We start from the raw sequence: 13384 nt of genomic DNA, 5'->3' as shown, positions 1-13384 counted from the left end.
GATGGGGGAGCCTGGGTGGGCTACTGTCTATGGGGTCGCACAGAGTTGGACACGACCGAAGCGACTCAGCAGCAGCAGCAGCATATGGAGATAATTTTTGCAATGTCACATGAATCTAGCTGTGTATTATATTTGTAATTGTCAGCTTTTTAATGTATTTTTTCAACATTTATGATTTGTAAAGGATTGTATATATCACGTGTGTGAAAATGTTTTCAATGTTGATTTCCACTTTATTGAATTAGGGCTGTAATGCTTAAATCATAACTCAGTAATATAATTTAGCTGCTACAGTAAACATGTGGACTTTCATCTCCTTTATCCCCATAAACACATACTTATTCATTAAATAATATGTAGGAATTTGTTTAAATGTATTTGTTTAGAAAACTGCTGTCTGGTTACAAGGCACCAATTGCAACAGGTTTTCTTCTCTTCCCATCTTTTCTTCTCAAAAATTTCCTGTTCTCTCACATTTTCTCTCCCAGACTGATCCACATATTATACATAAAGCCACATGCACACGCATTCAGCTATAGCAGAGTTGAATCAATGCATAGTTCAAAGTAGGTAGATCAATCTTTGAAGGATAAAACAGACCCATATCCTTTAAAACAGTCTCATGGATTTCCTGATTATGGAAATATTCTACCAGTCACCAATTAAATTCATTAAAGTTAATCCATATATTATATTAAAGGTAAGCAATCATATATAGGTGGAATGAAGTGACATAGTAGAATTCTGGAGGAAATTGAGTGGGATTCAGGGCTTGCTAAGATTCTAACCACACTTAGACATTTTGAAGGGATATTCCTCGTGGCTCTTCCCTTGTCCTTGGTGCTGAAATTGCTCCTGATAGAAGTTGTAATATTCAAGTCATCTGGGGTATAACAAAGCAGATTCCATGACCTGTCACACCATCCAGTGTCCTCTGCTGTCCACATAGTCCAGCTGCATATGATGAGTATTCATATAAGCATGTAGTTATAAGTTAGTGTCTCCTTCTAATTTATTTCACTTAAAAACAGAGCTTCCATGTTGCTAAAGACTTTTCGTGCAATGTAGGAGATCTGGGTTCAATCCTTAGGTTGGGAAGATCCTGGAGAAGGAAATGGCAAGCCATTCCAGTATTCTTGCCTGGACAATTCCATGGACAAAGGAGTTCAGCAGGCTACAGACCAGGGGGTCCCAAAGAGTCAGACACAACTCAGTGACTAACACACTCACTTTCAAGAACAGAGCTAGATTGAAGGTTAAATTCAGCCAGACAAGTGTAGGGGTACACACACACACAAAGGGAAGAATCATAATTTGGTAGATGATTATGTAACTATTGTAATAAGCTTAAACTTCAAAGAAAGAGGCAATTAAATAGATCTTTTTTTTTTTTTAATTTGGCAAATAAATACCTTTGAAATAACACAGAGATCAGAAAGTTCCATATAGGGTTTATTCCCATCTACATGCATGTGATCATATTTAAATACTTCTGAGACTGCAGTTTCTGCCTTTAGAGGATTCATGACACAATTAAAACTTATAATCTAGTCCCCATGGTTACCTAATCCTCTTTAAGGAGAACAAAATAAAAGGATAGTGATATGCATATACTCAGAATGTGTCTCAAATTTTTACAAACTGGTAATTCAAAATTTCACTGCTTTACATTTCACTTATAGCATGAAAATTATCCTCTTTATGTTTTTATGTGCCTCACCTGAGTTATTAGGGATTCTAGAAAAAAACCAGAAATAATAGACTAGACAAGTTAGTACTGAGAAAAATGCTGTTAAGTACTTGGTGCAGTCTCTGTCATTCACCACCCTAAACAGGTATGGTGTGTGCTACCACAAGACATTAGTTTGATAGTGTGCTTTGAAAGGAGAACAGTTATTTGTGTACCTTAATACACTATAATATCATCACTAAGAATATGATAGATGTCAAAATATCAGTTATCAAACTGGGCTATTTTTTGCTGCCTGGAGAATCGCACACAAGTGATTTCCAAGTGACCATGCATACATTTTGGAGTTAAAGCATATAGACAGCAGACTTGTGGAGAAAACAAAAAAAAGTGATTTCAGTTCAATTCAAATACCTTCTCAGAGAATGGAAAAAACTTCAGAAAGAATAGCTCTGTACTTTGCATTTGGATATGGACAAGACTGGAAAGAATCAAACATAGATGCTGCATTCGAAAAATAACCTTAAATGATGTGTGTTATTTAGATGATGAGTCATTTGTGGATCCCTCAGTCCAGAATTAATAGAGCCAATACTTAATAAAATCTAATGCTTATTCATTTGTTTACTAATTCTCCTGACTCTGTTTACCATGCTCTGTTGTTCTAGGTTTCTTTTCCATGTATGTTTTACTTTATCAATATTTCTATTTCTGGTAAATTGTGCAAAGGGAAATATGCATACCCAGTTTAAGCATACTGTATCTGTAATCAATGGGCAGAAAAAAATGCACTTCACTCACAGAGTTCATCATGTTGGGATTAGCAGATACATTGGAGGTACACGTTTTCCCCTTTTGCCTTTTCTTGGTGATTTACATGCTTACAGTTGTGGGAAATGTTGGGATGATCCTCTTAATCAGGACTGATTCCAAATTTCACACACCCATGTATTTCTTCCTGGCTAACCTATCCTTTGCAGATGCTTGCACCATCACTCCAAAGATGCTGGTTGATTTATTATCTGGGAAGAAGACAATCTCCTTTGTTTGCTGCTTTTTGCAGATGTACTTCTTTTTAGCCTTTGCCACAACTGAATGCATCCTTTTTGGGTTAATGGGCCATGACCACTATGTGGCCATATGCAACCCTCTCCTTTACTCCTTGATCTTGTCCATGATGGTCTGCCTAGAAATGGCAGTGGGGACTTTTATAGCAGGACTGTTGAATTCCAGTTATGCAAGCAGCTTACCATTCTGCAGTCCCAATGTCATTCATCACTTCTTCTGTGACAATCCCACATTTTAAACTCTCCTGTTCTGACACACACCTGCATGAAAGCATCTTTTCCATTTTTGCTGGTGTGAATATGGTCGGAACTCTGCTGGGCATCCTTACCTCCTACTCCTACATTCTCTTCTCCATCTTCCATATGCATTCAGGGGAGAGGAGACACAAAGCATTCTCCATGTGTGCATCTCACCTGACAGCCATCATCATGTTCTACTCCACTTCCACCTACACTTATCTGAGACCTGCTTCCAGCTACTCTTTGAGTCAGGACAAAGCGGCTTCTGTTTTCTACACAATGGTGATCCCCATGTAGAATCCTCGATCTATAGTATCAGGAATACAGAATTGAAGAAAGCTTTATGGAATGTAATTACTCGTCAAAAGATTCCTTCATTTATGTGATTGATTAATTTTTGGAACTAAGTAGAATATATAATTTAGTTTTCAGAAACTGGATCAAGCTTATTTTCATTATAGATTAATCTGTGTATTCATGTTCTGGTAATTCTCATGAACATGTGCCCTATTAGATATAATTTATCAAACTTATGTAAGATTATGCAACTTTCATCTAATCGTGTGTATTTCCTGTAGGTTGCTAAAATGTAATTTATATGTAAAACTATCTTGGTTAGGGATATAAAGGGTCACGTATATGGAGATAAAATTTACAATGTCACATGAAACTAGGTGCTTATTATTTTTGTAATTGTTATTTTTTGATGAATTTTTCACCATTTATGATTTGTAAAGGATTAAAATATATCATGTGTGAAAAAGTTTTCAATGTAAAATAGATTTCCATTTTATTGAATTATTAATGTATTAATGCTTAAAGTAAAAATAAAAATAGCATTTAGTTGCTACAGTAAATATGTCAACTTTTATTCCCTTTATCCTCACAAACACATACATATTCATTAAAGAATATGTAGGAATTTGATTAAATATGTTCTGCTTAGAAAACTGCTGTCTGGCTAGAATGGACCGATTGCATCGGCTTTTTTTCTCTTCCTGTCTTTTCGTGTAAAAAATTTCCTGTTCTTCTCTCATGTTTTCTTTCCCAGACTGATACACATATTAACACAAAGCCTCAAGCACACATATTCAGCTATGGAAAAGTTTAATCAATGCATAGTTCAAAGCAGTTAGACCAATGTTAGAAGTTTGAAACAGACCCATATTCTTTACAACAGTCTCATTGATTTCCTGATTATGAAAATGTTCTACCAATTATCAATTCAGTCCATTAAAGTCAATCTGTATATTATATTAAAAGTAAGCAATATTATATAGGTGCAATTGAATGGCTTAGTAGAATTCTGGAGGAAATTGAGTAGGATTCAGGGATTGCTAAAATGATAACCACATTACAGTTTTGGGAGGGATATTCCTCATGGCCCTTCCCTTGCTCTTGCTGCTGAAGTTTCTCCTGATAGAAAATGTGGCATTCAAATCACTGGGGATGTGGCAACACAGACCTTATGACCTGTCACAGACACCTAGGGCCCTCTGTGGGCCACATAGTCCAAGTGGATCAGAAAAATATTCATATAGGGATATACTTAGTAGTTAGAGTCTCCTTCTAATTTGTTTCACTCAAGAACAAAGCCAGATTGAAGATTAAACTCAGCCAGACAAGTGGAGGGGCACATACACACACAGACACAAAGGGAAGAATCATAATTTGGTAGAGAGTAGTGTACCCATTGGAATAAGCTAAAACTACAAAGAAAGTGGCAGCTAAATAGACATTTTTTTTTTTAATTTGGCAAACAACTTTAACACAGAGATCACTGAGTTCCATCTAGAGTTTAATTTCATATACTTGCACATGATCATATTTAAATACTTCTGAGCTGGAGTTTCTGCCTTTAGAGGATTCATGACACAATTAAAACCTATAATTCAATCCCCATGGTTACCTAGCCCTCTTCAAGGAGAATAAAATAAAAGGGGAGCAACATACATATATACTCAGAAGGTGTCTTAGATTTTTACTAAGAAGTAATATAAAGTTTCACTGCTTTACATTTCATTTGACACATGAAAATTGTCTTCTTCATGGTTTTTTTTTTTTTTTTTTGGTACCTCACTTTAGTTGTTAGGGATTCTAGTAAAAACAGAAATGATAAACTAGACAATTTAGTACTGAGAAAAATGCTATTAAATACTTGGTGCAGTCTCTGTCATTCACAGCCATAAACAGGTACAGTGTGTGCTACCACAAGAACAGTTATTTGTGTACCTTAATACACTACAATATCATTATTAAGAATATGATAGATTTCAAAGTATCAGTTATTGAACTGGGTTATTTTTTTGCTGCTTGGAGAACACACAATTTCCAACTGGCCATGCATAAATTTTGGAGTTGAAGAATGCATGTGACTTAAATTCAAATACGTGCTCAGAGAATGGAAGAAACTTCGGCAAGTATAGTTCTGTACTTTGCATTTTGAATGTGGACTAGACGGGAAAAAATAGAACCATAGATATTGCATTCAGGGAAAAAAAAAAAAACTTAGGTGATATATGTGGATTTAGACCAGTCATTTGTGTATCCCTCACTCCAGATTATTAGAGACAAATGCTTAATAAAATTGAATGTCTATTCATTGGCCCGCTAATTTCTCTCTGACTCTGTTTATCATGCACTGTTGTCCCAGGCTTCTTTTTCATATATGACTTACTTAATCAGTATTTCTATTTCTGGCAAATTGTGCAAAGGGAAATATTTACACCCAATTTAAGTTTAAGCATACTGTATCTGTAATCAATGGGCAGAAAAAAATTATACTTCACTCACAGAGTTCATCCTTTTGGGATTAGCAGACACACTGGAGCTATAGGTTATCTTCTTTTGCCTTTTCTTAGTGATTTACATGCTTACAGTTGTGGGAAATGTTGGGATGATCCTCTTAATCAGGACTGATTCCCAACTTCACACATCAATGTACTTCTTCCTGGCTAACCTGTCCTTTGTAGATGTTTGTTAATACTCCACCATCACTCCAAAGATGCTGGTTGATTTATTGTGAGAGAAGAAAAAAAATCTCCTTTGCTGGCTGCTTTCTGGAAATGTACTTCTTTTTAGCCTTTGCCACAGTTGGATGCATCCGTTTGGGGTTAATGGCCTGTGACCTCTATGTGGCCATATGCAACCCTCTCCTTTACTCCTTAATCATGTCCAGGACCGTCTGCCTGAAAATGGCAGCAGGGGCTTTTACAGAAGGACTGTTGAACTTTGGTTCACACAGGTTATATGAGCAGCTTGTCATTCTACAGTTCTAATGTCATCCATCACTTGTTCTGTGACACCCCTCCAATTTTTAAGCTCTCCTGTTCTAATACAGGCCTGGTATGAAAGCATCTCGTCCACTTTTGCTGGTGTGAGTATAGTTGGGACTCTGCTGCTGATCCTCACCTCCTACTCCTACATTCTCTTCTCCATCTTCTGTATGCATGCAGGGGAAGGGAGGCGCAAAGCTTTCTCCACGTGTGCATCTCACCTGACAGCCATCATCCTGTTCTACTCCACCTCCATCTACACTTATCTGAGACCTTCTTCCAGATACTCCCTGACTCAGGACAAAGTGGCTTCCATGTTCTACACAGTGGTGATCCCCATGTTAAATCCTGTCATCTATAGCCTTAGGAATAGTGAAGTGAAGAAGGCTTTATGGGATGTAATTACTCGGAAAAGGGTCCCTTCATTTCCGTGATTGCCAGCTTAGTTTTCTTGACTAAATAGAATATATATTGAGCATTCAAAACCTGGATCAAACTTATTTTCCTTACTACATAATCTATGTAATCATGTTCTGATAATATTAAAGTGCATACAATCAATTAGATAAAATTAATTGAACTTTATATATAATACCATGGAAATTTCATCTAATCATTGTATATTTTCCCCAATTTTCTGAAACTTGGGCTTCTTTGTAGAGATATTTTGTTTAGGGAAGTAAAGGATTGTGTACATAGAGGCAGGAGTTACAATGTTACATAAAAATAATTGTGTAGTATATGTCTAACTGTCAGTTTATTTTTTTTCCAATCCATCCTTTTTGCCTATTCAAGATTTGTAAGCCATTGATATACATCTTGTATCAAAATGTTTTAAATGTAAAATAGATTTCCATTTTCTTGAACTGTTATCTGGAGGGGGCTATTTAAATAAAATTTCAGGAACATTATCTTAATTGCAATAGTAAACAGCTTAAACTTTTATTTCCTTTATCTCTGCAAATATACACAGTTTTATGAAAGAATAAGTGTGGCTTTGTGTAATGTGTTCTATTTTAAAATGCTCTCTGGTTAAAATACACCAATTACAGTAACTTTTCTTCTATTCCCTTCTTTTCTTTCCAAAAGTTTCATAATCTTCTCTTGCTTTATCTCTTCCCAAACTGATGCATACACACAAAGCCACATACACACATGTTCAGCTATGGCAGAGTTGAATTAATGAATAGTTCCAAAGCAGGTAGATCAATGTTTAAAGGGTGAAACTGATACCTATGCTGTATAATAGTCTCATAGATTTCCTGACTATGTAAATGATCTATCAAATACCAATTTCAATTCATTAAAGTTAACTTTAATATTAAAGGTAAGCAATGATATATACCTGGGCTTCCCTCCTAGCTCAGTCGATGAAGAATTTGCCTGCAATGCAGCAGACCTGGGTTCGACTCCTGGGTCAGGAAGATACCCTGGAGAAGGAAATGGTAACCCACTTCAGTATTCTTGCCTGGAAAACCCTATGGGCAGAGGATCCTGACAGGCTACAGTCTATGGGGTCACAAGAGTTGAACACAATTTAGCAATTAAACCACCACCAACAACAATATAGGCGGAATGGGAGTGCCTTTGTAGAATCTGGGAGGAAATTGAGTGGTGTGCAGGGCTTGCTAAGATAATAACCATACCTGAAGTTTTTGGAGGGGAATTCCCCAGAACTTTCCCTTGCATTTGCTACTGAAGCTGCAGCTGATAGAAGCTGTGATTTTCAAGTCATCTGGGGTATGGCAGAGCTGACCTCATGACCTGTCATGAAATTGTCATCCACCTCAACCATCTGTGGTCCATGTTGTTCATCTTGGTCAATAAATATTCATCTAGGCATGAGGTTAGTAGTTATTTTCTTCTTCTGATTAATTTCACTCAAGAACAAATGTGGAATGAAAGTTAAAATTACTCTGCTAAGGGGAGGGATACACACAAACCCACACAGGGAAGGACAGTAGTATGGTAGTAGGTTATATACACATTTGGACTAAGCTGCTAACTATGCAAAGAAAGAGGCAATTAAATAACCATTTTTAAATAAAGCAAAAACTTTAAAAAAGAGATCAGGAACCATGTTATGATGAAGATCACACTAGTGTTTGATTCCATCTCTCTGTGTGTGATCACATTTTAATTAGTTTTGAGACTGAAGTTTCTGCTTTTAGATGATTCATTTCACAATCAAAATCTATAAACCAGTCCCCAAGTGCACCCAATGCTGTTTAAGGAGAACAAAATTAAGGGGCAGCAATATGTATATAATCAGAAGCTGCCTTAAACTTTTACAAAGAGCTAATTCAAGTTTTCACGCTTTTAATTTCATTTAAAACATGAAAACTTTCTTCTTTTTATTTTTGTGCCTCAACTGATTTATTAGGGATTTTGACAAAAAAGAAAATACTTGACCAAATAGGTTAGTACTGGGAAGAATGCAATAAAAACTTGGCTCTGTCATTCAGTATAGTGTCTGTTACTATATGGCATTCATTTGATAGTGTGGCTTATGATGAGAATGGTTATTAGGTTTACTACAAAATCATTCTTAACAGTAAGCTGTGCTATACTTAGTCACTCAGTTGTGTCTGACTCTTTGTGACCCCATAGACTGTAGCCCACCAGACTCCTCTGTCCATCAAACTCTCCAGGCAAGAATCCTGGAGTAGGTTGCCTTGTTCTCCTCCTCTTAACAATATAATATATGCTCAATTTTTGGTTATTTGAAATGGGCTACTTTTGCTGCTTGGAGAACACAAAAGCAACTTCCAGGTGGTGATGCATGAATTAATGAGTTGAAGAACATACAGAGTGATCTTGAGGAGAAGGAAAAAAATGTATTTGAGTTAAAGTTAAGTGTCTGTTCAGAAGATATGGGAGAGGCTTCAGCAAGGACACTTCTATATTCTTTTTTTTAAATTTAATTTTATTTTTAATTTTACAATATTGTATTGGTTTTGCCATATATCAAAATGAATCCACCACAGGTATACATGTGTTCCCCATCCCGAACCCTCCTCCCTCCTCCCTCCCCGTACCATCCCTCTGGGTCGTCCCAGTGCACCAGCCCCAAGCATCCAGTATCGTGCATCGAACCTGGACTGGCGACTCGTTTCGTATATGATATTATACATGTTTCAATGCCATTCTTCCAAATCATCCCACCCTCTCCCTCTCCCACAGAGTTCAAAAGACTGTTCTATACATCAGTGTCTCTTTTGCTGTCTTGCACACAGGGTTATTGCTACCATCATTCTAAATTCCGTATATATGCATTAGTATACTGTATTGGTGTTTTTCTTTCTGGCTTACTTCACTCTGTATAATAGGCTCCAGTTTCATCCACCTCATTAGAACTGATTCAAATGTATTATTTTATTTTGTATGTGGATTAGAAGAGAAAGAATGTAACATAGATACTGGATTTGCAAAATAATAATAATAATAATCTAAAGTGAAATATGTGGACCTTGACCAGTAGTTTTTAATTCCTCAACCCAAATGTGATACAACTGCTTAATAATTTCAAACATTCATTCATTTTTTTGAACTAATTTAACTATTGCATCATTTTTCAGTATTTACTATGCTCTAGCTGCTAAGTCGCTTCAGTCGTGTCCGACTCTGTGCGACCCTGTAGACGGCAGCCCACCAGGCTCCCCCGCCCCTGGGATTCTCCAGGCAAGAACACTGGAGTGGGTTGCCATTTCCTTCTGCAATGCATGAAAGTGAAAAGTCAAAGTGAAGTCGCTCAGTCATGTCCGACTCCTAGCGACCCCATGGACTGCAGCCCACCAGGCTCCTCCGTCCATGGGATTTTCCAGGCAAGAGTACTGGAGTGGGGTGCCATTGCCTTCTCCAATTACCCTATGGGTTATTTTTTCTATATGCTAACCACTAAACCTCATTCTTATTACTACTATTTCCTGTAAAATTTGGACAATGAAATATTGGCACCTAATGTAAGTTTAAACATACTATACCTGTGACAAATGGCCAGAAAAAACTATACTCTGCTGACTGAGTTCATCCTTTGGGATTAGCGGACACACAGGAGCAGCAGGTTGTCCTCTTTTTCTTTTTTTCTTTTTTGTGATTTACACAATGACAGTTTTGGGAAATGTTGGGATGATCCTCTTAATCAGAGCTGATTCCCGACTTCACACACCCATGCACTTCTCCCTGGCTAACCTGTCCTTTGTAGATGTTTGTTATTAATCCACCATCACCCAAAAGATGCTGGTAGATTTATTATCAGAGAAGAAGTCCATCTCCTAATCTGTCTGCTTTCTGCAGATGTACTTCTTTATAGCCTTGGCCACAACTTAATGCATCCTTTTTGGGTTAATAGCCCATGACCACTATGGGGCCATATGCAACCCTCTCTTTTACTCCTTGATCATGTCCAGGATGGTCTGCCTGAAAATGGCAGCAGGGGCTTTTAGAGCAGGACTGTTGAACTCTGTAATTCACACAGGTTATGTGAGCAGCTTGTCATTCTGCAGTTCCAATGTCATCCATCACTTCTGTGACAGTCCCCCACTTTTCAAACTCTCTTGTTCTGACATATGCCTATATGAAAGTATCATGTCCATTTTTGCTGGTGTGAATATGGTCGGAACTCTGCTTATGATCCTCACCTTCTACATTCTCTTCTCCATCTACCGTATGCATACAGGGGAGGGAAGGCACAAAGCATTCTCCACGTGTGCATCTCACCTGACAGCCATCATCCTGTTCTATTCCACCTCCATCTATACTTATCTGAGACCTTCCTCCAGCTACTCCTTGACTCAGGACAAAGTAGCTTCTGTGTTCTACACAGTGGTGATCCCCATGTTGAATCCTCTGATCTACAGTCTCCAGGACAGGGAAGTAAAGAAGGGTTTATGGAATGTAATTACTAGGAAGAGTCCTTTCACCTCTGGAATTATTTGGTGAATTTTCTGCATTAAATAGAGTACTTTAAATAAAATAGAGCAATTTAATTTCAAATTAAATTGAAATTTGGAAAGCTGAATTCAAGTTAGTTTTTCATTAGAATATGTAAGAAACGAGTTGCCAGTCCAGGTTCAATGCACAATACTGGATGCTTGGGGCTAGTGCACTGGGATGACCCAGAGGGATGGTATGGGGAGGGAGGAGGGAGGAGGGTTCAGGATGGGGAACACATGTATACCTGTGGCGGATTCATTTTGATATTTGGCAAAACTAATACAATTATGTAAAGTTTAAAAATAAAATAAAATTAGAAAAAAAATAAAAAATAAAAAAAATATATATTAAAAAAAAGAAAAAAAGAATATTTTCTAATTAATCAAGTCCATTCATTTTCACATACACGTATCCAATTAGATATAAGTGAAATTACCAAAGTTTTATATAAAACTATGGAAGTGTCATCGAATCATTCTATTTTTCTTTTAGGTTCTCAGAAATAGGGATAATTTGTAAAGAAATTTGGGTTATGAAAATAAGCAATTCAGTATTTAGAGTCGAAAGTGACAATATCACATGAAACTGACCATGCCGTGTATTTGCAATTGTCAATTTATTTTTTCATGATGCATGTTTTTTTCACAATTTATAGTCTGTGAGAGCGTGTTATATACAACATATATCAAACTTTTTAAACATTAAAATAGATTCCAGTTTTATTTATGGAATTATTTCCTGCAGAGTTGCTTAAGTATAAATTCAGGAATATCCTTTCAATTGCAGAAGTAAACATACCAACTATCATTTCCTTTATCCCTGGAAAAACACACATATCTGTTAAGGAAAAAAAATATAAATTGGTGTAAAAGAGTGCTATCTATAAAAGCAGCTCTCTGATTTGAATGCACACATTTATGATAGTTTTTCTTCTCTTCTTTATTTTCTTCTCAAAAGTTTCCTATCCTTCTCTCACTTACTCTCTTCCAAATATTAGTACATAAACACAAAGACACATGTACACATACTCAGATAATCATGTTTCAAAGGACAATAAACAGTATAATGCCAAGAAAGTAAAATGCAAATGGCTAAGTACAGAAGAATAAAAATGCCATCATAAAGTAGCTGAATTTATGTGAAAATATGTAAGCTGTGTAGGTTAATGTGCACATAATTTTATTGCAAATAAGTAGTAGTAGTTGCAATGTTAGTTGCTTAGTTTTGTCCAATTCTTTGCCATCCCACACACTGTAGCCCACCAGGCTCCTCTATTCTTCAGGTGAGAATACTGGAGTTGGTTGCAAATATATAACATTGTAATTAGATAGCTCTATTGCCAATCTTTAGCCTTATAGAAATAATTTTAAAACAAATAAGATTATTGAAATTATATGGGATATAGGCCAAATGGAAAGTATGACACCAGAAAACAGAAATGTGGTCATTTTTTGCTAAACTGAGATATAATTTACTGCCTTGGATGGGAAATTGATGAGTACTTATGTTAGCATTCTCTTTAAACTTTGTGATACTAGCCCTTCTACAGAAACATTTCTATGTCAAAAACTGAATTTGTGAATTGGGCTCAAAGCATTAAATCTCCTGAAATTGTATTATCATGTTTGCCTTTGTTATAAAACAAATAAGAAGTAAAAATATAATTTATTAGTCATGGTTGCATTGTGTGTGTCAGTCATTAGGAAAACGGAAGGATGAAAATTGCATACATATTTTTATACATCTGTTTGATTATCATCTATCTCCCTGATGTTTGACTTTAAATTTTCTCCAGTCAATACTGAGGAAGATATGGAAAACAATTCCCAGTCTAAAAAAAAAAGAAAATACACTACAAAGAGAGATAAACACTTTCTCTTGGTTCTTATTTAAAGAGCTGAAGTAAATAGTTTGGTTGAGCCATCTTTGTATAACAGGCACTGTGGACTCAATCACCTGTGGCCAGGTGAGTGCATTCACACTTTAGTTCAATGGCTATGTGAAATGTGGGAGATGAGTGTGAAGAATGTTCTTGGATAATTTATGCAGAGGGAGAGCAGAAAAAAAAAAAAGTAGTACATCTGTGCTAACTTGGTTAAACTCTGACAAAGATAGGAAACTCCTGCATTTCTAAGATCTGAGTGTTCTAAAGCAGAATATTTCCAAAGAGTTGGAGG

The 13384-nt window shown here is 36.4% G+C and overlaps 4 pseudogenes; all 4 read left to right on the top strand.

The window, feature by feature from the left end:
• LOC105004669 overlaps positions 1-493 on the top strand; it is a 1991-nt pseudogene extending 1498 nt beyond the window's left edge.
• Positions 494-2462: 1969 nt separating this feature from the next.
• LOC105004639 lies at positions 2463-3383 on the top strand (annotated as a pseudogene).
• Positions 3384-5398: 2015 nt separating this feature from the next.
• Positions 5399-6706, top strand: LOC105004658 (annotated as a pseudogene).
• Positions 6707-10264: 3558 nt separating this feature from the next.
• On the top strand, positions 10265-11213 carry LOC105004648 (annotated as a pseudogene).
• The last annotated feature ends 2171 nt before the right edge of the window (positions 11214-13384 follow it).

The sequence above is a fragment of the Bison bison genome, unplaced genomic scaffold (assembly GCF_000754665.1).
Source record: "Bison bison bison isolate TAMUID 2011002044 unplaced genomic scaffold, Bison_UMD1.0 scf7180017858073, whole genome shotgun sequence".
NCBI classification, from domain to species: Eukaryota; Metazoa; Chordata; class Mammalia; order Artiodactyla; family Bovidae; genus Bison; species Bison bison.
This window is presented reverse-complemented; position numbering and strand designations above follow the sequence as displayed.